The following is a 26266-nucleotide window of genomic DNA, read 5'->3' as shown; positions in this document are numbered from 1 at the left end:
TCTCAAACTTCTGCTAATGCCCCACCTCCCTCTGTTCCCTTCACTATACCCCTTGCCCATCCTCTGGTTTCCCCCCTCCCCCTTTTCTTTCTCCCTAGGCCTCCTGTCCCATGATCCCCTCATATCCCTTTTGCCAATCAACTGTCCAGCTGTTGGCTCCACCCCTCCCCCTCCTGTCTTCTATCATTTCGGATCTCCCCCTCCCCCCCCCACTTAAAATCTCTTACTAGCTCTTCTTTCAGTTAGTCCTGCCGAAGGGTCTCGGCCCGAAACGTGGACTGTACCCCTTCCTAGAAATGCTGCCTGGCCTGCTGCGTTCACCAACAACTTTTATGTGTGTTGCTTGAAATTCCAGCATCTGCAGAATTCCTCGTGTTTGTGTTTTCTTGTGAGCTGGTTTTGATTGAAGCACCGTCTTTGATAGTTTATCAAAAATGCCAATTGCATTTTGCCTTAATGCGACATCAGAAACATAGACAAAAGGTATCCAGTATTCCATCTCATTATTATTCTTAAAACAAATAAACAAGACAGAAAGTGTAATTAATAGGGCTGGAGTAGGAATAAAGGCCTTAGATTGGGGAAAAGCCAATTTCATTAATATAAAATAGGACCAAAGGTAGACAGGAAGTACTTGCTTTCAGGTAGGTCCATATCTGCAAGTAGGATGCATTCAGGGTTCCCACTCTAACCCTGTCCTACTCATACAATAGTCGCTCCTACAATGGCTGCTGTACTTACACCTGATTTCTTTTTACTGGCCCTTCCCAAGTGCTTAACAATCTGAAGCTCACTGAAAGTCCTGACAGGCCCCATTTGTTTTTTAAATCCCATGCTCACTCGCCACAAGCAACAGCTTGTGCAATCTCAAGCTCCTCAAATTTCCAATAGGCCCCGCTCGCTTTTTAAATCTAGCGCTCACTTATCAGAAAAATAAACTGCGAGACAGGATTAATGATCCCTTGGAAAAGAAGGAACTCATCAAATTTGGCCAACATGGGACTATCAATGGCAGATCCTGACTGAATGTATTTTTTGAAGAGGTAAAAATACATACTGATGATTGTAGTATAGTAGATGTGATTTACATGGACTTCATTAAGGCTTTTAACAAGGTCCCATATCGGATACTGATACAACGTGATACCTACCAACCAAGGAGCTGGAGTCTGAGGGTGATGGTATAAAGTTGTTTTGCTGATTGATTGCCTGTTACCAAATCAGTACTGGGATCCTTGCTGTTCGCAATATACATGAAGGATTGGCATGTGAATGAAGAAGGTATGATTACGAAGGGTTTGCAAAGTAGAGTTCTGATTGTGTGGAAGGTAGTCTTAAACTACAGCGTGATTTTCATGTGTTCATGAAATGAACTGGGAAATGGAAAATAAGAGCTTAATCCAGGTAATTGTGTGGTGGTTCATTTTGAGAGTATGACTGGGACAAGGCCATACACTATGAATGGTAGGGCCCTGTTGTTCGTCTATCGTTGTCATCAATGAGGACCTTGACACCATTATGATGGTGTCGAGACTAGCGCGTGATTTGGATTTAAGTGAGGGAGAGTTGCGCAGCGTCAGCCTCACTCTCTCTTCCCTATTCCCATCTGGATCCAGTGGCAAGACAGAGTCTAGACGGCTGGAGATGGGACTAGGCGCAGTGGATGACCAGGACGTCTTTTGTGTCTTGTCCTGCTCTACACGTTCCACAATGCTTACAGAGACCGCCTTCTTGACTGTTGGACCTTCCATTGGTCTCGTCCACTCAATCCGCCGGAGTCTGTCTTCACATGCTGGGATAGACAACTCCCTATCTCCCCGAGGGTTTGAGACCCGTCGGCTACCCTCACCTGGTTTAGCCGGCTTGTCGAAGCCATTGCCTGGCGTGTGGCTGCTGTCGCATGCAAACAGCTACGGGGAGCCACAGGTGAGAGCTGAGTGCCAGGTGGGGACCAAAGGTGGACTAACCGCCCTAAAAAGGACGCGACATGTTCCCCCACCAGAGGTGCTACCCCTCCCTGACACCCCATATACCCCACAGATCAACAGAAGGATCTCTGTATACATGGCCAAAGATCCTTGAATGTGACATTGGATGAGAAGGCATATGAGACACCCGCCTTCAGTGTTGTCCTGTAAGAGGACCACAACCTTGTCATAGGCTTTGGAGGCTTGCATGCCTCAATAACCTGGAGAACTATGTTGGCTGGAGTCAGGGTCTTGTCCTTTGGCTCTTGGTAGGGTCACCCATGCCAAACAGGCCAAAGGGTAGATGCCAGACTACGAGTGGCTCACCAGTCCTTCAGGTTTGGGGGTTCAGCTCAGGGCTAACAACCCCAACCGGTCAAAAAAAAAACCTGTAAAGGAAATGGCACTATCCTGAATGCCAGTGATGTTAGAGACAGTAACTTCATTGTTGTGACTGACTAAAACTGAGCCACACAGAAGCTCTAAGTGGGAAATATAAATGTCCTTATTCATCATCAAACAAGAAAAACTGAGTGTTCAAGGCCAACATTTTCTTGTGAGGTTGAAATCGAAGGGTAACAAGTCCAGAGAACCCTCGATGATGAGGGATATTGAGTGTGAGATAACAAAAACAAAAGAAGCACACAAATTGAAAAATGTCAAAGTAAAATTTATTATCAAAGTACGTTCTGGATTTTACCATATACTACCTTGAGATTTATTTTCTTGCAGGCATTTACAGAAAAATATGGAATTTGTGGACAACTATACATAAGCAAAGACTAACAAACAGCCAATTTGCAAAAGCAGACAAACAGTGCAAATAAAATACTGAGTACGAGTTGCAAAATCATCAAAGGTGAGTCTGTAGGAAGGTGACACTGTCAGTCATAGAATCAGTTCAGAGTTGTGGTGAGTGAAGTTATCCACACTTGTTCAGGAGTCTGTTGGTTATAAGGTAATTTTTAGGCATCTGTTAGTCTTGTGAGACCATGGATTTGTACCTTGGAAGGTTTCCAGGGTGCAGGCCTGGGCAAGGTTGTATGGAAGACCGGCAGTTGCCCATGCTGCAAGTCTCTCCTCTCCATGCCACCGGTGTTATCCAAGGGAAGGGCATGCCCATACAGCTTGGCACTGGTGTCATTGCAGCGCACTGTGTGGTTAAGTGCCTTGCTCAAGGACACAACACGCTGCCTCATCTGAGGCTCGAACTAGCGACCTTCAGATCACTAGACCGATGCCTTAACCACTTGGCCACATGCCAAGGGTTAATAACTGTTCCAAAACCTGGTAGTATTGAGAAGAGAACATGGCCTGGATGGTGAGGGTCCTTCTTTGATAATGAATGCTGCTTTCTTCTGCCAGCACTCCATCCAAATGTCCTTAATGGTAGGGAGGGCTTTTCCTGTGATTCACCATTTTCTATAGACTTTTCCATTCCTGGCCACTGGTGTTTCCAATCTTTTCTGTTCCTGGGCATTGGTGAAGATAATCTACGTTGAAGTTGGGTTCATTGTCATTGCACAAATACATGTATGCACAGGAACAGTGAAAATAACATCATAGACACATTACACCAGAAAAGCAACATTTACAAGATAAACAAATTAAACTTAAATTATACACATTTTTACAAAAAAAAAGTTTGAACCAAAAAGCATTCTAATGCAAAGTGGTTAACGTGTTCATTGCCTTTTTAAACTGTAGTGTCCAGAGTTTTGGTGGTTAGTTCAAGAACTGAATAGTTGAAGGGAAGTAGCTGTTGAACCTGGTAGTGTGGAACTTCAGGCTTCTGTACCTCCTGCTCCATGGTGACTGCCAGAAGCTGGCAGGGGAACAAGCTTGTCGATTTCAGCTGTACTGTGTTAATGATCAGCAAGGAGGAGATGTTGTGAACAGTCTTTATTGATTGATGTCTGCTGATGAGGAAGTTGAGTATTCAGTTGCAGAGGTAAATGCAGATGCCCAGGTCCTGAACCTTGATAATGAATTTGAATGGAAGTATTGTGTTAAACGATGAGCTGCAGTCGATGAACAGCAGCCTGATGTATGAGTTCCAGTTGTCCAGGAGTTCCAGGGCAAAGTGAGGAGCCAGAGAAATAGTGGCTTCTGTTGGCTGTAAGGAAATTGGAGCAGATCCAGGTCATCTCTGAGGTAGGAGATGATTTGCACCATGTCCAACCTCTAAAAACATCTCATTAAGGTTAGTAACTGTTTGTTATGGGTGTTTTATTCGTATATTAGGGACAAAAGGATAACTAGAGAAAGAAGTAGGGCCCATCTGGGACAACAGAAAATTTACCTGTGGAGACAGAAGGTTAGCTGGGATCCAAAATAAATATTCACAAAGGAGACATAATTTGCAGTGGTGGGGGTGGGGGAGGGAGGCGCTCAATAAAGGAAGTGGTGTAGTTCTGGTGTAAGTTTTCATAAATGTAGAAAAGGTACTCAATGCTTAAACAGGCACTTCACTCTGTTCTGGAACACCTGAACAACTGGAACTCGTACATCAGGCTGTCGTTCATCGGCACGGTAGCGTAATGGTTAGCACAAAACTTTACAGTACAAGTGACCCCGATTCATTTCCTACCACTGCCTGTAAGCTGTTTGCATATTCTTCCCATGACTGTATGTGTCTCCTCTCACAGTCCAAAGATGTACCAGCTGGTAGGTTAATCGGTCATTATAAATTGTCCCGTGATTAAATCGGGGAATTGTTGGGCGATGTGGCTTGAAGGGGCTGGAGGAGATTTAGTCCTGGCTTCCATGGAAGATGAGAAAAGTTTGCTGGGGTACTGACTGAGATTTTTAAATCAACTCCAACCATAAGTTGAACTCTTTCAACCTTATGGATATCTTTCCTGTAGGTGGGTAACCAGAACTGCGCACAATAATTCAAATTTGGCCTCAGCAATTCTCATATAACTTGAACACAACATCCCAATTCCTGTGCTCAGTACTCTGATCTATGAAAGCCAATGTACCAAAAGTTCTCTTAATGACTCTGTCAACCCTGCGTCAAGGAATTTTGGATCTGTATTCCCAGATTCCTTTGTTCCACCGCAATCCTCAATGTCCTACCATTCACTGTGTATGTCCTACCCTGGTTTGTTCTCTCAAAGTGTAACACCTCACCTTTGTCTGTATTTAATTTCATCTGCCATTTTTCAGCTGGTCAAGATCTCGCTGCAAGCTTTGATAGCCTTCTTTGCCGTCCACCATGCCCCCAAACTTGGTGACATCTGCAAATTTGCTGATTCAGTTTACGGTAATTTCATCCAGATCATCGATATAGATGACAAACAACAATAGATTCAGTACTGAACCCTGTGGCACACCACTAATCACAGGCTCCAATCAAAGGCAACCATCTACTACCTCCTTCTAGCTTCTCCCACGAAGGCAATGTCTCATTCAATATACCACCTCATCCTGAATGCCAAGCGACTGAACCTTCTTGACCAACCACTCCTACTGGATCTTTCAAAGGCCTTGCTAAATTCCATGTTGACAATATCCACTGCTTCTCCTTCAACTTTCTTGGTAACTTCCTTGAAAAATTCTATAAGATTGGTTAGACATAACCTACCATGTACAAAGCCATGTTGACTATTCTAATCAGAAATTGTCTGTTCAAGTATTTATATCTCCAGTCCACTAGAATACCTTCCAATAATTTACCCACTACTGATGTCAGGCTTAGCAACCTATAGTTTCCCAGTTTATTCTTGGAGCCTTAAATAATAGAACAACATTAGCTATCCTCCAGTCCTCAGGCAGCTCACCTGTGGCTAAGAATGTTTTAAATACCTCTGCCAGGTCTCCTGCAACTACTAGCCTCCCACATGGTCTAAGGGGACACCTTGTCAGGTCTTGGGGACGTATCCAAACTAATTTGCCCCAAGACAGTAAGCGTCTTCTCTTCTATACCCCAGATGCAGTCCATGACATTACTACCGCTTTATCTCAGTTCTATAGACTTTCTATAGGGGGATGGGACCCGGAGCGATAGAGCAGTGAAAGAAGTGCATGGAGTAAAGCCAGATCTAACATATAGAGAGGCTTTGAGGAAAGAGAAGCAGAATAAACGGTGTAAAGACAGTAAGGTAGAAGGGCTGAAGTGTGTGTACCTCAATGCAAGAAGCATCAGGAACAAAGGTAATGAACTGAGAGCTTGGACACATACATGGAATTATGATGTAGTGGTCATTACAGAGACTTGGCTGGCACCAGGACAGGAATGGATTCTCAATATTCCTGGATTTCAGTGCTTTAAAAGGGATGGGGGGGGGGAGGGGGAGGAGGGGTGGCATTACTGGTCAGGGATACTATTACAGCTACAGAAAGGGTGGGTAATGTAGCAGGATCCTCTTTTGAGTCAGTATGGTTGGAAGTCAGGGACAGGAAGGGAGCAGTTACTCTATTGAGGGTATTCTATAGGCCCCCTGGTAGCAGCAGAGATACAGGGGAGCAGATTGGGAGGCAGATTTTGGAAAGGTGCAAAAATAACAGGGATGTTACCATGGGTGACTTTAACTTCCCTAATATTGATTGGCACCTGATTAGTTCCAAGGGCTTAGATGGGGCAGAGGTTGTTAAGTGTGTCCAGGACGGATCCCTGTCACAGTATGTGGAAAGGCCGACTAGGGGGAATGCCATACTAGATCTAGTACTAGGTAATGAACTGGGTCAGGTCACAATCTCTCAGTGGGTGAGCATCTGGGGGACAGTGACCACCGCTCCCTGGCCTTTCGCATTATCATGGAAAAGGACAGAATCAGAGAGGACAGGAAAATTTTTAATTGGTGAGGGGCAAATTATGAAGGGCTATAAGGCTAGAACTTGCGGATGTGAATTGGGATGATGTTTTTGCAGGGAAATGTACTATGGACATGTGGTCGACGTTTAGAGATCTCTTGCAGGATGTTAGGGATAAATTTGTCCCAGTGAGGAAGATAGAGAATGGTAGGGTGAAGGAACCATGGGTGACAAGTGAGGTGGAAAATCTAGTCAGGTGGAAGAACATAGAACATATAGAATAGTACAGCACAGTACAGGCCCTTCGGCCCACAATGTTGTGCCAACCCTCAAACCCTGCCTCCCATATAAGCCCCCACCTTAAATTCCTCCATATACCTGTCTAGTAGTCTCTTAAACTTCACTAGTGTATCTGCCTCCACCACTGACTCAGGCAGTGCATTCCAGGCACCAACCACTCTCTAAAAAACCTTCCTCTAATATCCCCCTTGAACTTCCCACCCCTTACCTTAAAGCCATGTCCTCTTGTATTGAGCAGTGGTGCCCTGGGGAAGAGGCGCTGGCTATCCACTCTATCTATTCCTCTTATTATCTTGAACACCTCTATCATGTCTCCTCTCATCCTCCTTCTCTCCAAAGAGTAAAGCCCTAGCTCCCTTAATCTCCGATCATAATGCATACTCTCTAAACCAGGCAGCATCCTGGTAAATCTCCTCTGTATCCTTTCCAATGCTTCCACATCCTTCCTATAGTGAGGCGACATACAGCATACATGAGGTTTAGGAAGCAAGGATCAGATGGGTCTATTGAGGAATATAGGGAAGCAAGAAAGGAGCTTAAGAAGGGGCTGAGAAGAGCAAGAAGGGGGCATGAGAAGGCCTTGGCGAGTAGGGTAAAGGAAGACCCCTAGGCATTCTTCAATTATGTGAAGAAAAAAAGGATGACAGGAATGAAGGTAGGACCGATTAGAGATAAAGGTGGGAAGATGTGCCTGGAGGCTGTGGAAGTGAGCAAGGTCCTCAATGAATACTTCTCTTCGGTATTCACCAATGAGAGGGAACTTGATGTTAGTGAGGACAATATGAGTGAGGTTGATGTTCTGGAGCATGTTGATATTAAGGGAGAGGAGGTGTTGGAGTTGTTAAAATACATTAGGATGGATAAGTCCCCGGGGCCTGACGGAATATTCCCCAGGCTCCACGAGGTGAGGGAAGAGATTGCTGAGCCTCTGGCTAGGATCTTTATGTCCTCGTTGTCCATGGGAATGGTACCCGGAGGATTGGAGGGAGGCGAATGTTGTCCCCTTGTTCAAAAAAGGTTGTAGGGATAGCCCGGGTAATTATAGACCAGCGAGCCTTACATCTGTGGTGGGAAAGCTGTTGGAAAAGATTCTTAGAGATAGGATCTCTGGGCATTTAGAGAATCATGGTCTGATCAGGAACAGTCAGCATGGCTTTGTGAAGGGCAGATCGTGTCTAACAAGCCTGATAGAGTTCTTTGAGGAGGTGACCAGGCATATAGATGAGGGTAGTGCAGTGGATGTGATCTATATGGATTTTAGTAAGGCATTTGACAAGGTTCCACACGGTAGGCTTATTCAGAAAGTCAGAAGGCATGGGATCCAGGGAAGTTTGGCCAGGTGGATTCAGAATTGGCTTGCCTGCAGAAGGCAGAGGGTGGTGGTGGAGGGAGTATATTCAGATTGGAGGATTGTGACTAGTGGTGTCCCACAAGGATCTGTTCTGGGACCTCTACTTTTCGTGATTTTTATTAAGGACCTGGTTGTGGGGGTAGAGGGGTGGGTTGGCAAGTTTGCAGACGACACAAAGGTTGGTGGTGTTGTAGATAGTGTAGAGGATTGTCGAAGATTGCAGAGAGACATTGATAGGATGCAGAAGTGGGCTGAGAAGTGGCAGATGGAGTTCAACCCGGAGAAGTGTGAGGTGGTACACTTTGGAAGGACAAACTCCGAGGCAGAGTACAAAGTAAATGGCAAGATACTTGGTAGTGTGGAGGAGCAGAGGGATCGGGGTACATGTTCACAGATTCCTGAAAGTTGCCTCACAGGTGGATAGGGTAGTTAAGAAAGCTTATGGGGTGTTAGCTTTCATAAGTCGAGGAATAGAGTTTAAGAGTCGCGATGTAATGATGCAGCTCTATAAAACTCTGGTTAGGCCACACTTGGAGTACTGTGTCCAGTTCTGGTCACCTCACTATAGGAAGGATGTGGAAGCATTGGAAAGGGTGCAGAGGAGATTTACCAGGATGCTGCCTGGTTTAGAGAGTATGCATTATGATCAGAGATTAAGGGAGCTAGGGCTTTACTCTTTGGAGAGAAGGAGGATGAGGGGAGACATGATAGAGGTGTACAAGATAATAAGAGGAATAGATAGAGTGAATAGCCAGCGCCTCTTCCCCAGGGCACCATTGCTCAATAGAAGAGGACATGGCTTTATGGCTTTAAGGTGAGGGGTGAGAATTTCAAGGGGGATATTAGAGGAAGGTTTTTTACTCAGAGAGTGGTTGGTGCGTGGAATGCACTGCCTGAGTCAGTGGTGGAGGCAGATATACTAGTGAAGTTTAAGAGACTACTAGACAGGTATATGGAGGTATTTAAGGTGGGGGCTTATATGGGAGGCAGGGTTTAAGGGTTGGCACAACATTGTGGGCTGAAGGGCCTGTACTGTGCTGTACTATTCTATGTTCTATGTTCTATTCTGAGTAAATACAAATTCCAGAAAAAAAAATCCATTTAAGTGTTCCCATCTCTTTCATCTCCATACTCAGATGATCACACTGATCTTCAAGCGGACTAATTTTGTCCATTCCTATACTTTTGCTCTTAATATATTTGTAAAAGCCAGCCCATGGGATCCTCCTTCACCTTGTCTGCCAGAGCAATATTGTGCCTTCTTTTAGCCCTCCTGATATCTATCTTAAGTATTCTCTTGTACTCCTCAAGTGTTTCATTTGTTTCTTGCTGCATATATACTGGCGATGCCTTTCCTCCTTCTCATCCAGGGTCTAAATATCCCTTGAAAACCAAGGTTCCTTAAACCTGTTAGCGTTGCCTTTTATTTTAACAGGAACATACAAACTCTATACTCTCAATATTTCACTTCTGAAGGCCTCCCACTTACCAAACATCCTCTTGCCGGAAAACAACCTGTCCCGATCCACACCTACCAGATGCTTTTCATGCCATCAAAATTGGCCCTTCTCCAATCTAAAATCTCAACCTGAGGACCAGTCCTAGCGTGCTCTATCATTATATTGGAACTAATGGAATTAGAATCTTTTGTTTGATGGTATTTGTTTTATTTGGCTGGTTTTCATGGACATGGTTGAATGACAATAAGCTTGAGCTTGAATTGAGATCTCTAGATGAACGGTGTTCTACACACACCTCTGTCACCCGCCCTACCCCATTTCCTGACAGTCAGAGTCATAGCCATACTTTATTGATCCCTGGGGAAATTCGTTTTTGTTACAGTTGCTCCATAAATAATAAATAGTAATAGAACCATAAATAGCTAAATAGTAATATGTAAATTATGCCAGTAAATTGTGAAATAAGTCCAGGACCAGCCTATTGGCTCAGGGTGTCTGACCCTCCAAGGGAGGAGTTGTAAAGTTTGATGGCCACAGGCAGGAATGACTTCCTATGACGCTCTGTGCTGCATCTCGGAGGAATGAGTCTCTGGCTGAATGTACTCCTGTGCCCACCCAGTACATTATGTAGTGGATGGGAGACATTGACCAAGATGGCATGCAACTTAGACAGCATTCTCTTTTCAGACACCACCGTGAGAGAGTCCAGTTCCATTGCCACAACATCACTGGCCTTATGAATGAGATTGTTGATTCTGTTGGTGTCTGCAACCCTCAGCCTGCTGCCCCAGCATAAAACAGCAAACATGATAGCACTGGCCACCACAGACTCGTAGAACATCCTCAGCATCGTCCGGCAGATGTTAAAGGACCTCAGTCTCCTCAGGAAATAGAGACGGCTCTGACCCTTCTTGTAGACAGCCTCTGTTCTATGACCAGTCCAGTTTATTGTCAATTCATATCCCCAAGTATTTGTAATCCTCCACCATGTCCACACTGACCCCCTGGATGGAAACAGGGGTCACCGGTACCTTAGCTCTCCTCAGGTCTACCACCAGCTCCTTAGTCTTTTTCACATTAAGCTGCAGATAATTCTGCTCACACCATGTGACAAGGTTTCCTACCATAGCCCTGTACTCAGTCTCATCTCCCTTGCTGATGCATCCAACTATGGCAGAGTCATCCGAAAACTTCTGAAGATGACAAGACTCTGTGCAGTAGTTGAAGTCCGAGGTGTAAATGGTGAAGAGAAAGGGAGACAAGACAGTCCCCTGTGGAGCCCCAGTGCTGCTGATCACTCTGTCGGACACACAGCATTGCAAGCACACGTACTGTGGTCTGCCAGTCAGGTAATCAAGAATCCATGATACCAGGGAAGCATCCACCTGCATCACTGTCAGCTTCTCCCCCAGCACAGCAGGGCGGATGGTGTTGAACGCACTGGAGAAGTCAAAAAACATGACCCTCACAGTGCTCGCTGGCTTGTCCAGGTGGGCGTAGACATGTTTCAGCAGGAAGACAATGGCATCCTCAACTCCTAGTCGGGGCTGGTAGGCGAACTGGAGGGGATCTAAGTGTGGCCTGACCATAGGCTGGAGCAGCTCCAGAACAAGTCTCTTCAGGGTCTTCATGATGTGGGAGGTCAATGCCACCGGTCTGTAGTCATTGAGGCTGCTGGGGCGCGGCGTCTTTGGCACAGGGACGAGGCAGGGCGTCTTCCGCAGTACAGGAACCCTCCGGAGCCTCAGGCTCAGGTTGAATACATGGCGAAGTACTCCACATAGCTGACGGGACAGGAGGTCCAGTATTGCACTCTGTCTCGTCGGGACCTCTGTATATTGATTCAGGAAAATTTCAGGTACATGCTTGACAAACTCTATCCCATCCAGTCCTTTTGCAGGATAGGAGTCCTAGTCAGTATATGAAAAGTTAAAATCTCCTACTATCACACCCTTATTTTTCTTGTAACAGTCTGCTCTCTCTCTACAAATTTGCTCCTCTAAATCCTGTTGACTAGTGTATTCCCAAACTGTAATAGAATCCCATTAATGTGACCATTCCATTCTTAGTCCTCAGTTCCACCCATATATCTTCAGTAGACCTCCAGTCCATCCTGCCTGAGTATTGTTGTGACATTTTCTCTGATGAGTAATGCCACCCTTCCCCCTTTAGCTCTTCCCCTTCTATCCTGACTAAAACAACAGAACCTTGAATCAGTGAGCTGCCAGTCCTGCCCCTCCTGCAACCAAGTCTCACTAATGACTACAATATCATAATTCCACATGCTGATCCATGCTGTATGCTCATTTGCCTTACCTGCGGTATTCCATGCAGTGAAGTAGGTGCAAATCAGAGCATTATTCCCACCATACTCTACATTTCAGTTCCTGTCTCTGTATATCAGCTTAACATACACTTTCTCCACTAGCTGCCCTGGCACTCTTGTTCCCATCCCCCTGCAACTCTAATTTAACCCCCCCACCCCTACCCCTCGGTGCAAACTTGGTTGCAAGTATATTGGCCCCTTTAATTTTAGGTTCAAATCGTACCAATTATACAAATCCCACATTCCCTGGGAGAGAGCCCAACGTCCAAAAATCTGAAATTCTCTCTCTGGCACAAACTCCTTAGCCACATGTTAAACTGTATTATCTTCCTATTTCTAGTCCCTTGCAAGGCGCAAGTAGCAATCCTGAGATCATCGCCCTGCAAATCCTGTCCTTTAACTTAGCACCCAAATCCCTGATCTCACTCTGCAGGACCTTGTCACTCATCTTGACCTTGTCATTGGTACCAACATGGACCACGATCTTAGACTGCTCACAATCACCCTTAAGAATGCTATGGACTTGATCTATGACAACCCTCACCCTGGCACCTGGGAGGCAATATACTGTCCAGGTATCTTGTTCTCAACTACAGAAACTCCTGTCTATTTCCTAAACAATGAATTCCCCTATCACTACTGTTTGCCTCTTCTCTCCTCTTTACTTCTATGTCACAGAACCAGAATCAGTGCCACAGACCTGACTACTGTGGCTTTCCTCTGCTAATTTGTGCCCCAATCGTATCCAAAGCAGTATACTTGTTATTGAAGGGAAAAGTCACAGGGGTACCCTGCACTGTCTGCCTATCCCATTTCCCTCTCCTGACGATCACCTAGTTACCTGTGATCTGCAACTTAAGTGTAACTACCTATCTGTTTCTCCTGTCATCAACCTTTTAGCCTCCCAAATGATCTGGAGTTCAAACAGCTCTGGTTCCAATCCATTAATGTGGTCTACAATAAGGTGCAACTAAGATTACTTCTTGCAGGTATAGTCACCAGGGACACTATTTCCTACATCCCACAAGAGGTGCATTGCACTGTCCTGACTACCTTTCACACTGCTCTAACTGTGCAATAAAAGAGAAAGAAACTTACCAGAACTTTAACTTAGCCTCTGCCTCTTCTTGCCTAAGTCTCTTGAGCCAAAGTCTCATGCTCCCCACTCTAACCCTGTCCTACTCATACAATAGACGCTCCCACAATGACTAGTCCACTTAAACCTGATTTTTTTTTACTGGCCCCTCCCAAGTGCCTAATGCAACAATCTGAAGCCCACTGAAAGTCCTGACAGGCCCCATTTGTTTTTTAAATCCCATGCTCACTCGCCACAAGCAACAGCTTGCGCAATCTCAAGCTCCTCAAAAGTCCCAATAGGCTCTGCTCACTTTTTAAATCTAGCGCTCACTTATCAGAAAAATAAACTGTGAGACAGGATTAATGATTACTTGGAAAAGAAGGAACTCATCAAATTTGGTCAACATGTGACTATCAATGGTAGATCCTGACTGAATGTATTTTTTGAAGAGATAAAAGTGTATACTGATGATCATTGTGTAGTAGATGTGATTTACATAGACTTCATTAAGGCTTTTAACAAGGTCCCATATTGGAGACTGATACAATGTGGTACTGACAATTCAAGGAATTCGAGTCTGAGGGTGATGGCATAAAGTTGCTTTGCTGACTTACTGCCTGTAACCAAATCAGTGCTGGGATCCTTGCTGTCTGCAATGTGTATGTAGGCAGCCGTCGATCCCAGGGGATCATGGGTTTGCGCCTCTGGTGGACTGTGTCCTCTCCAGGGCGCAAGCCTGGGCAGGTAAATTTGAAGAACTGGCTGTTGCCCATGCAGCGGGCTCCCCCTCTCCATGTCACCGATGTAGTCCAAGGGAAGGGGAAGCATCAACACAACTTGACACCAGTGTCGTTGCAGAGTTTGCCAGAGTGAAGTTGTAAACAACATCAAACTGCCTTAGGGACCCCAGCTCTGGATTTCTTCCTGGGGATTTACTCCTGAAACCTTTCCCATGGGTGGGTATGGCTGCAAGACAGCGGAGGTTTAAAATCAGAGTTTTCCTTCTCCTAGGCGGCTGCTGTCCAAGGCTGACGAGCCCCACCTGCCTAAAGCACCTGGCTTTGAGTGCCAGAGGTCCGCCTTTGCCCCTTCTCTTGTCAGTAGAAACAGTTCCGCCAGGCTTAGTGCAGGCCAAGAGTTGGACTTAGTTTCCAGAGTCTGTTAGAGTCGCACGCCATTTGGAGCACTTTATAGGTAGTGGGAGCTTATCCCCACTATGACAACCTGAGGAACCTGTCTGCAATATACATGAAGGATTGGCATGTGAATGAAGAATGTATGATTATGAAAGGTTTGCGAGGTAGAGTTCTCGATAGTATGGAAGGTAGCCTTAAACTACAGCGTGATTTTTATGTGTTCCTGAAATGAACTGAGAAATGGCAGATAGTGTTTAATCCAGATAGATGTTGGGTGATACATTTTGAGAGTATGAATGAGACGAGGACATACATTATGAATGGTAGGGCCCTACAGATCAACAGAAGGCTCTCTGTATACATGCCCAAAGATCCTTGAATGTGACATTGGTTGAGAAGGCATATGAGACACCAGCCTTCAATGTTGTCCTCTGACAGGACCACAACCTTCTCTTAGGGCTTGGAGGCTTGTTTGCCTCATTGACTTGGACAGCTATGTTGGCTGGAGTCAGGGTCTTGTGCTTTGGCTCTTGGTAGGGTCACCCGTGCCAAACAGGTCAAAGGGTAGATGCCAGACTAAGAGTGGTCCAACAATCCTCCAGGCTTGGGGGTTCAGCTCAGGGCTAACAATCCCAACTGGTCAAAAAAAACCTGTTATGGAAATGGCACTGCCCTAAATGCCAGTGATGTAACAGGCAGTAAATAACTAACTTCATTGTTGTGACTGACTCAAACTGAACCACTCAGAAGCTCTAATGGGAAATATAAATATCTTTATTCATCATCAGACCTCCAGGAGAGACAGAATCCATGAAAATTCAAGAGAATCGCACACTCCTGACAGTATGTTTTATACTTCTTCAACACAAGGATACCAATCAATGATTAACTATAGTTTTGATTGCAAAAATCTCTAGTGCCGTCTTTTGCTGCTCCCACTACAAGGGGTTGTAAAGCAGAGAATAGGTTAAGATCACCAATGTGAGGCTGGTTATGGCATGTATTAATCCCACCTCCCATCCAACCTCAACCTACTGCAATTCACCAGCCACTGAGACAAGTCTCTGACAGTTACCATCTCCATGACCCTCTGCTCATCTCTGAAACATCTGGACAGTAAAGGCACCTATTTGCCTATTGACGATAGCTCCACCTTCAATAACATAATCCCAAGAAAACTCATCTCCAAGATCTTAGAGCTGGGATTCAACACCTGCCTTTGCAACTGGATCCTTGACTTCCTGACCAACAGACCACAATCAGTAAGGATAGGCAGCAACACCTCTGCCATGATTATTCTCAACACTGGTGCACTACAAAGCTTTGTCCTCAGCCTCCCTACTCTCCTCCCTGTAACAGTGATGACTGTATGGACGGATTCCGCTTTTAACTCTGTCTATCTGTTTGACTGGATCTCAAATAACAAGGAGTCAGAGTGCAATATGGATATAGAGAGCCTAAAGACATGGTGACATGACAACAATCTTTTCCCTCAATGCCAGCAAAACCAAGGAGCCGATCACTGTTGGGGAGTGGTGCACAGGCTCCTGTATTTTACAATGATACTGAGATTGATGTGGTTGAGAGCTCAAAACTCACAAAAGTTCTCAGGAGTGAACATAATCAATAGCCTGTCCTGCTCCAACCATATTGATGCTAAGGCCAAGAAAACTCACCAGCACCTCTACTTCCTCAGGAGCCTAAAGAAATTTAGCATGCTCATCTTGACTCTCACCTATTCTTTTTTTAAAATGTATTTATTGAGATACAGCATGGAATAGGCCCTTCTGCCCTCTGAACCACACCACCCAGCAATCCCCCGACTTAATCACAGGACAATATACAAAGACCAATTAACCTACCAACCAGTACATCTTTGGATTGTGGGAAGAAGCCAGGGCACCCAGAGGAAATCTACACGGTCATGGGGAGAACATACAAATTCCTTACAAGCAGTGGCAGTAATTGAACCCAGGTTGCCTGCACTGCAAAGCATTGTGATACATACCCTGTCAATGTGTCGCCCTTAATAGAAGCACCATGAAAATCATCCTGACTCGATGCATCACAGCTTGGTATGGCAACTGCTCTCTCTGTGACCGCAATAAACTGTGGAGCTGAGGACACTGCTCAGCACATCATCACAGAAACCAGCTCCTCCCTATCGACACTGTCTACATTTCTCACTGCCTCAGTAAAGCAGCCAGCAAAATCAAAGATACCAACCACACTGGGCATTCTGTCCTCTTATCTGCCTCCATCAGACAGAAGATACAAAAGCCTGAAAGTAAGTACCATCAGGGACAAGGACAGATTTTATCCTGCTGGTAAAAAACTATTGAACAGTTCCCTAGTACAATAAGATGGACTCTTGACCTCACAATCTACCTCATTAGGTCCTTGCACCTTATTGCCTTTCTCTATAATTGTGACACTTTATCCTACACCCTGTTCTAGTTTTCCCTTGCACTCTTATAATGAATTGATCTGGATGAACAAGAAATGTTTCATTGTACCTCAGTTCATGTAACAATAATAAACCAATTTACAAATTTAAAATGTGTAATGCTCCATTTTGGCAGGGTTTTCTGATGTTGTGGGGATCTTGTTAAGAATTGAAAAAAGTGTTGGTTGACCTACTGTTGCTGTGTCAAGAATTACAGGTGGCCCTGTACTTCCATATAACAGCAGTTATTGTTCTACAAAATAAACTATATGTATGCAAAATAGATATAAACAATGGTGATAATGCAATTTCTGGGATCAGTCAACATGTAATATATATTATAAAACAACTATAATTGCTATAGATCATTTGCTATGATGTGTTAATTGTCTGTCCAACCCAGTTGCAACATTTCATAAGTGGTTAGGTATTTTCGTTTCTGAATATAATTTATTGCACTATAAATTCCGAAGTGAACATTATTTTTTAAAAAATCGCCTGACGTGAATTATTGATTCAGATTATCAAATCATAAATTCCCATTCTGGTTCCACGTGGAGTTACTAACTTCACTCGTTTATTTAAAGCTGAGTCATTGTGGTACATTATTAAATCGAAAATTGCAATTGTGCAAGGTCGTACATATTAAATCATGTTAAATGATACAAACCAAAAAGTTGCTGTTTAATTTAAGAACAAATAACAGCTTCAAGTCTGTCAGCAAAATAGACCTTTCTGGGCAGTTCGTGCCGGATCTTGCCGACACGGAGCCCTGTGTTCAGTATGTGATCACAGCCTTCACTCACAATGGCTGGCGATGGTGATCTCCAAATTCCACCAGAAACCTAATCACAAGGTAAACTTCTAAAAAGAAAAAAGACTCACTTCATGGCCGGTGGGAAAACTGGAAGATCTAGGGTGCCAGATTATGTTAAGACTCTGTTTTAAATAAACGAGTAACGATTTTGATTCGGTCAGTTTCAGGTTAACCACTTTAATTCATTAATGTGGCATTTCTCAGTTTTGAGGACAATGATGAATAACTCCATTGCATTAATAGTCAGTTCATTATAATGGGCGATAAAACCCGGTTACTAGGCTGTAACAGGATTTCTTAAGAAACTTCCGGAGAAACTGGTTTTTGAAACAGCGAACCTAGTATGTCATACCTCGACAATGAAGTGAGATAATTAATTCCTAAAGTACACCTGCACCTCGCTCGACAGCTCTTGCCGCCGCTCTGAATGCTAATTAAGAAAGCGCAGCCAATTACTCGCAGCCCAAGTTCAGTGTTATATTAGTTCCACCCTATGACGTGAAGAGGAACGCCGGTAAGGACAGCGTAAGGTGTTTCGGGTGGTTCGTCGCGCCTCTCCATTGGCGTTTAACTGTGCTAAACAGGTGGGAATATTTAATTGTGACTTTGTAGTTTATTTTATGGTTCTCAACTATCTGAAAAGTAGTTCAAGCAACTACTTTGATCGAAGTTTATATTTTACGCGGGTTGCTGTGAACACGTTTAATTTGTATTTTCTTATCCCCCACGCGAAGTTTTATTCAATTAAAGAACCCTAGGACATATGTGGGAACGCCATTAATCACATCATAGAAAAAACTCACTTGATTTGTCCGTTGATGAAATGGTCTTGAAGATTTTCAAAAGTCATTGAAACGAGATGGTGTTGGCTTTGCTTTAATGACTTTGCATGAAATTGTCTTTTGTTTTCAGAGAGACGTGTTTACTGGTATCATCTTACTGGTAAAGGAAGTTTTGATATTTAATCGGCTTCAATGTCATTTCAACTTTGGGAATAGTAGTTCAGTATTTCGTCTTGACTTGATGTTTAGAATTGCTTTATAATGTGCTTCTATCAGAATTGCAGATTTCCATTATTGGAATTAATAAATACTGAACATCCTTCGGGATCCAGCTCACCTCTCCGCCACTTTTTTTCCCCCATTTATTTCCTCCCTAACATTTTTCTATTCCTTCCCTGCATTTTTCTCATCCTTTGAGGGCATTGGACCCCACTTAATTGGCATTAATTAAAGTTCAAAGTAAATTTATTTTCAAAGTACAAACGTTTGTACATATGCTACCCTGAAGTACATTTTCTTGCAGGCCTAATCTATAAAAAGCATAAATGAAAGACCCAATGAATGAATTTTATTACTTCAAGGTGAAGCTTTAAGGCTGACAAAGTGTATGCCTATCATTTAACGCGAAGAAAAACTCTGCCTTTTGCTTTCTTCCCCCCCCCCCCATACAATCACTGGCACTCATTTAAAATAAGTGGTTAACTGTTAAACATCCACTTGGGTTAATGTTTCACTGCATAAAATAATACAGCGCAGGCCTTTCAGGCTACCATATCTTTGCCATATCTTCCAGTCTAAACAAACCCATCTCAACTGCACATGGTCTGTATTCCACTATAACACCAGGAATTCTGTGGATGCTGGAAATTCAAGCAACACACATCAAAGTTGCTGGTGAATGCAGCAGGCCAGGCAGCATCTCTAGGGAGAGGTACAGTTGATGTTTTGGGCCCAGACCCTTTGTCAGGACTAACTGAAGGAAGAGCTAGTAAGAGATTTGAAAGGGGGAGGGGGAGATCCAAAAGGACAGGAGAAGACCGGAGGGGGAAGGATGGAGCCAAGAGCTGGGCAGGTGATTGGCAAAAGGGATATGAGAGGATCATGGGACAGGAGGCCCAGGGAGAAGGAAAAGGTGGGGGGGGGGGACCCCAGAGGATGGACAAGTGGTATGGTCAGAGGGAGAAAAAGGGGGGGGGAAGAGAGAGAGAGAGAGAAAGAAAGAATGTATATAAATAACGGATGGGGTATGAGGGGGAGGTGGGGTCCACGGCCTCCTCTACTGTAAAGATGAAGCCACACTCATGTTGGAGGAACAACACCTTATATTCTGTCTGGGTAGCCTCCAACCTGAAGGCATGAACATTGACTTCTCTAACTTCTGCTAATGCCCCACCACCTCCTTGTACCCCATCTGTTATTTATTTATATACACATTCTTTCTCTCTCTCCTTTTTCTCCCTCTGCCCATCTGACTATACCCCTTGCCCATCTTCTGGTTCCCCCCCTCCCCCTTTTCCTTCTCCCTGGGCCTCCTGTCCCATGATCCTCTCATATCCCTTTTGCCAATCACCTGTCCAGCTCTTGGCTCCATCTCTCCCCCTCCTGTCTTCTCCTATCATTTTGGATCTCCCCCTCCCACTCCCACTTTCAAATCTCTTACTAACTCTTCCTTCAGTTAGTCCTGACGAAGGGTCTCGGCCCGAAACGTCGACTGTACCTCTCCCTAGAGATGCTGCCTGGCCTGCTGCGTTCACCAGCAACTTTGATGTGTGTTGCTTGTATTCCAATATTCCTTGCCTGTTTGTGTACCTGTTTAATTACCTCTGAAATGTCGCTCTTGTATTTGCTATCACTTTCCTTGGCAGCACATTCCAGGCAACTACCATCCTCTCTTCAAAAAAAAAAAAGTTAAATTTCCCGTCTCATTGGTATTTGACGTTTTCATCCTGGGGAAAAAGACTTGCGTTAACTTTCTTATTTTTCCTTTTGCATTTACCCTCAACTCCAATGCATCCAATGATGAAAATCCAAGTTTGTCTTATCTCATTACATCTAAAACTCCAAGACAACTTCCTGACAAAATGGTGTTGAGATACTGTAGATGCTGGAATATGGGGCAAAAACAAACTTAGAAGAATCCTGGGTGTACAGCATTTGTAGAAGCTAAGGTTTAATGTTTTGATTTATCCTCCCCCCCCCCCCCCTCCACTTTCAGTCCTGACACAGGCACTGATCCATGATGTTTACCATCCCCCAAGCCTCTACAAATGCTGCATGGCCCACTGAATGTCAGCAATTTGTTTTGTGTAACTTCCTGGTAGACTTCTTCATCTTCACCAAAGCTTGTATAACCTTCCTATCATGTAGTGCCTAACTCCACAAATTACTTCAAGTTTAATACTCTGTTGCAACAAGAGTTCCCAATTTTTATACCTTGTCTCACAACTGATGAACACATATGCTGCCTTTACTATCCTATGGACTTGTGCTGTCACTTTCAGGGAGAAATGAATTTGCATCCCCAAGGTCCTGTTGTACATCATTGCTCCCTAAGGCCCTGTCATTGGTGGTATCTTTTCCTCTAGTATTTCACTTCCCAATGTGCAACACTTCACTATTGTCTTGATTTTTAAACTCCATCTGCTCTCTGTGTCTACATCTCCATCTGATGTATGTCCTGCTTTATTGTTTGACATCCTCCCTTGCTATCCACAACTTCAGCAGTTTGTCTTGACTGTAAGTACTAATCACTCAATCTAGATTTTCATCAAGATTGTTAATGAAAATACATTTTGCAAACAAGATCCTAGCACTGGTTTTTTTTGCAACATGAATGGTCACAAACTTCTAGTCAGAGGAACCCTCTGCTATCCTCTGTCTTCTGTGACCAAGCCAATATTGTATCTAATTTACCTGTTTGTTTACTGTTGACCTTTTGTGACTTGATCTCCTTCGCCAGCATACCATGAGGGATCTGGTGAAGTGTTTCCCTAAGATCAATGCAGACTACATCCACCACCCTATTCTTAACAGTTATGTTCATCACTTGTAACAAACTCAAATTTGTGATACAGGATATACTGTACACACCATATGACACCACCATGGTGATTGCTCCTTCTTAATCCTGAGTCCTACTTTGATGGCTTCATTGCATGAGCCTTCAAGGTGTCCGCTCTGAGTGCAGCTTTGCCATTCTCTAATCGATTACGCAAGAATGCTTCCTAATCATTAATTTGTATTGATTACAAGCTGCTGCCTGCTTGCCCCCAAATAAATTGAGTTTTGTGCCCACCAAAATGATAGGCAATTAGAGCTAAATAAGCTAACAATACCAACAATCTTTGTGACATGATGGATATCACATTTGGGAGAAGGTAGCCAAGTGTGGGACCTTTTTCAACAGTGAGGCTGGTGAATCAATAACAGGCAATTAAAAAATGGCAGATGTACTAACTCCATTTTTGCATCAGCATTACATCTGTCAGGATAGAGCAAAGATTCCTAAGATGCATGCTTAGGCTAAATTCATATCACTGGAAGAAACATGAAGGAAAAAAATCGCAATCACTAGTGATAAAGTACAGGTATTCGAGGAACTTGTGGGGCTAACAGTAGACAAATTGCCAGGATCCAAAAACTGGAACAGAAGGAGTTTGAAGGAAGTGTTTGTAGAGATGGTGGGCTCTTTTTAAAAGCTCAGTTCCAGTATGTTATCAGAAGGTTGGTTGTTTTTTTTTTTCAGTGTGAATCCACAATTCAATAAGATGAGACATCGGAGCAGAATTGGGCCTTTTTGACCCATCGAGTCTGTTCTGCCATTCCATTTATTAAACTCCCAACACCATTCTGCCACCTTCCTGGTAACCTTTGGCCCTCTTACTAACCAAGAAGCTATCAGCCACTGCTTGGCCTCTACAGCCGTCTGTGGCAATGAATTCCACAGATCAGTGACTTGTGTCCAGTGTAACATTGCTTTATGGACTACAATCAGTAAACTTGCTGGTGTATTTATTTTTGTTTTTTTGTGCTGCATTGGATCTGGAGTAACACTTGCTCTCCTTTACACTTGTGTACTGGATGTGCCATTAACCAATCTTGAATCTATTGGAAACGTCCTCTCCACATGCACTCCATCTAGGCCTTTCAATATTCAATCGATTTCAATGAGCTTCCACCTTGTTCTTCTCAACTCCAGTGAGTACTGGCCCAGAGCCTTGGGGAGGGAGGAGGGAAGATGGGCATTGGGGCACTATCAGTTGCATTTCCTTTGGGTTCATCAGGAGTGTGGAGAGGGGGACCTTGCTCCATGGGCAACAGCCTGTTCTCCATATTGTACTGCCCTGGCTTGCATATCCAGACAGCTAGGACACAATATTCATAGTCAACTCTGAGGCCTCAGACTCAGATTTAATTTTTTAAAATTTTTTATTGTAATTTATAGTTTTTCTTGCATATTACAATGTACTGCTGCTGCAAAATGACTAATTTCATGACATGCCAGTGGTATTAAGTCTGATTCTGGTTTAACATCTTTTGTTGGTAACAGACATTAAATAATATTTAAGACGGTAGTTAATAATCAATGAGGAACTATTTAATCATTTAAGAAAACTGAGTATAATCAACTTAATCAATGTAGTTTTACAAATACACGTTTGACAAAATCGGTTGAATTTTGAGGATGTGATATGGAGAATTAATTGAGCAAAGCCTGTTGATGTGTGTTTGGATTTCTGAAGGGCATTTGACAAATTTGTCACTTAAGAGACTGATACATAAATTAAGAGCCCAGAATACTGGTGAAAGTATATTATGAATTTGTTCTGACTGATTGAAATCACTGGAGAGACACTGAAGCTAGTGATACAGAAGTTTTTTCTGAGCACAAGCATTCATCATTCTGAAGACATTCTCTGTAGAAGCTCACACACCCAAAGGTACATCCCATTTTTTTATGCCCTTAAGATCAATGGTAACAGTAGCTGATACAATGGTTACTGTGATATTGTTTCCTTCAGTATTTTGGGTTGACAATGCTTCTTTTGAATTGAATATCTACAATGATGGATACCTCAATGTTCAAACACCTTTGTTACAATGTAATTCACACAAATAATCAAAAAGCTTCTGGGGGCAGAAATCCCAGACACCCAAAATTAATGTTATCTGGTCTGCCTCTGAGTGTGCAAATGCCACATGTACCCAAAAACTATTAGTTGCCTAGACTTGTGACCATGTTTGATATGGTAAGTGACAATGTCCATCCGGTCTGCTAGCTTGAACTCGAGTCACAATGGTGCAAGTAATTTGCACTTGCTCAAACATGAGGAAATCTGCAGATGTTGGAATTTCAAGCAACACACATAAAAATAAAAATAAAAACACACACAAAAAGTCCTGATGAAGGGTCTCGGCCCGAAACGTCGACTGTACCTCTTCCTATAGATGCTGCCTGGCCTGCTGTGTTCACCAGCAACTTTGATGTGTGTAATTTATACTTGCTGCCTGGTTTGATTTAAGCTAATTAGTACAACTCTATTGTTTTAATGTTTGGCTGTTACATATGCAATCTCTTAATCTGTAGAGCAGCCTGTTCTTTTTACTTCAATTTACTGCTTGCAATTTACAAGAAAAACTGAAGGCTTATTGCAAGCTTCCTGAACTTATGTTTACAATAAGAACTGAATCCTGATTCTTGAATTAATACCTGGAATATTCACGTAACTCTAGAATACTCCGAGATTGAAATTGATTATCACACAGAAAGCAGAGTAAGTGTAAATGTCTTTTTCAGGCTGGAGGAATGTACCACGTATCATATCCCAGGCATTGGTCTTTGATCCTCTATTGTTGACTATTTGCAGAAATAATCTAGAGGAAGGAACAAATGTGAAGTTTTCCCATGATACGAAAGTCGCTGGAAGGGCGTGTTGTAACAAGGATGTTGTGATTCTGTTGTAAGATGCAGTTAAATTGAACTCTGCCCTTTCTGCAGCTCGACCTTCACCAGAGGGTTATAGCTTTGAAGTGAGCTAATGAGTGTTATTTCTCCTCGCTCAGTTAACATCTAACGCCCACAGCTGATACATTATTTTTGAAATGGTGTGTATTGAAATACATAGTACTGGAGTTAAACTCAGGATACTATTGCTAAATCATAGTTTCATTTCAGTGTTTAAGCATTTTCTTAAGCAAAGGTTGATAATTTTGAAGTGGTGTCTTTTGAGAATGCCATTCAGTATTTTTATTTCCCTTCCCCCAACTCCACCTTTTTTTTAAATGTCTCCAAGGTAGGAACACAACATTTGCCTTTGGATATGTAAATAGTTGTGTGATTGTATTCCTTTCTACACACCCTTCGCAATGAATCAAAGTGAAAATGGAAGTATGTACTGATATCCTGGTTCCTTTTTCTGGCCATAATATTTTTTTCATAATGTTCTCAATCTTGAAATGTTCTTTTACTGTGTCCAAATAGATACAATTCTTTTCAGTTGTCTGGGCAACTTTTTTGTTATTGCCTTGAATACCAAGGCCTTTTTTTTTCCAATGTGCAAGTTGAAGGCAGAGGTTTAGACCATGTTGATGCTGTGGCCATAAAGATTCACCGGCATAATGCAGAAAGGGAAAGATGTTTGGCATGTCCCCTTTGATCATCAGCAATTGATCGATGGACCATAGAAAACATCCTATCCCGATGCATCAGAGCTTTGTATGGCAACTCTCCTGCCCGTTACAGCAAGAAATCGCTGGGACTTGTGGACACAGCTCAGCGCATCACAGGAACTAGCCACCCCCTTCCTGGACGCTGTCTACACTTCTCGCAGCCTCGAGAGCAAGCTTGCTCAGATTCTACCCACCCTGGAGACTTTGTCTACTACTTCCTCTTTCCCCTCCTCCCCCACCCCACCACCCCAACCTCCATCGGCAGCAGATACAAAAACATCGGGCTCAAGGACAGCTTCTATCCTGCTGTTATAAGATGATTGAAAGGTCACTAAGTTTAATGAAAATGGACTCTAGACCTCATTATGATCTTGAACCTTATTTTCTACTTGTACTGCACTTGCTCTGAAACTGCAACACTCTACACTTTATTGTTTTACCTTGTGCCTTTTCACTGAACTAATCTGTGAACGGTTTGCTAGACCAGTTTTTCAATTCACCTTAGTACATGTGATGGTAATGAACTAATTCGCCATTCAGACTGTTCTGAATTTGGTCAATCCTTGATGTGTCATCAATGTTGCGCAGAAATACAGGTCAGTACAGTCCAATGTCTACAGTGTAGGTGGTAACACAGGCAGTCCTCGAATTCAACCAGGTTTGTGAGGCGCAACCTGTCTCTCTCAAAGCTATGATCAGCGTAGATGTCTCCAAACACTCAGAAATCCCGTCTAGAATGCCCTTCAATAGTTTGCTCACCACTGACATGAGACTCATTAGTCTATAATTCCCAGGTTTATCCCTATTACCTTGAATAATGGATTAATTTGTGTCACCCTCCAATCTTTGCATACCAATCCTGTGGCCGGGGGATACAAAGCGTATTGCCGAAGGCTCAGCAGTCTCTTCCCTTCCTGTAGTAATCCGGGTTATATCCTGTTCGGTCCCGGAAACTTTTCTATCCTGATGTTATTCAAAAGCTCCAGCACATCCTCTCTTCTGTTAACATGTTCCAGTTTACTAGCCTGTCCTATGCTATCCTCTTATTTGTCAAGTTCCCTCTGACTGAATACTGAAGTGAAGTATTCATTAAGGCCTCAGTTGCCACTTCTTACTCCAGAATATTTCCTCCTTTATCCCTGATCAGTTCTATCCTCACTCTAGTCATCCTGTTCT

The 26266-nt window shown here is 43.4% G+C and overlaps 1 protein-coding gene across 3 annotated transcripts in view; it reads left to right on the top strand.

Moving 5' to 3' along the window:
• Positions 1 to 18137: 18137 nt before the first annotated feature.
• Positions 18138 to 26266, top strand: part of elovl7a (ELOVL fatty acid elongase 7a) — a 44067-nt gene continuing 35938 nt past the window's right edge. For 2 of the 3 annotated variants that reach the window (XM_072252576.1, XM_072252574.1), the window contains exon 1: positions 18139 to 18223. The gene's annotated coding sequence lies outside the window, so the exon portion shown is untranslated. Of the gene's footprint in view, positions 18224 to 26266 lie in introns of all 3 variants that reach the window. The other variant, XM_072252575.1, reaches the window with a different exon arrangement.

Source organism: Mobula birostris, chromosome 3, assembly GCF_030028105.1.
Source record: "Mobula birostris isolate sMobBir1 chromosome 3, sMobBir1.hap1, whole genome shotgun sequence".
Taxonomy (NCBI): domain Eukaryota; kingdom Metazoa; phylum Chordata; class Chondrichthyes; order Myliobatiformes; family Myliobatidae; genus Mobula; species Mobula birostris.
Note: the sequence above shows the minus strand (reverse complement) of the source record. Positions and strands in the feature narration are given on the sequence as shown.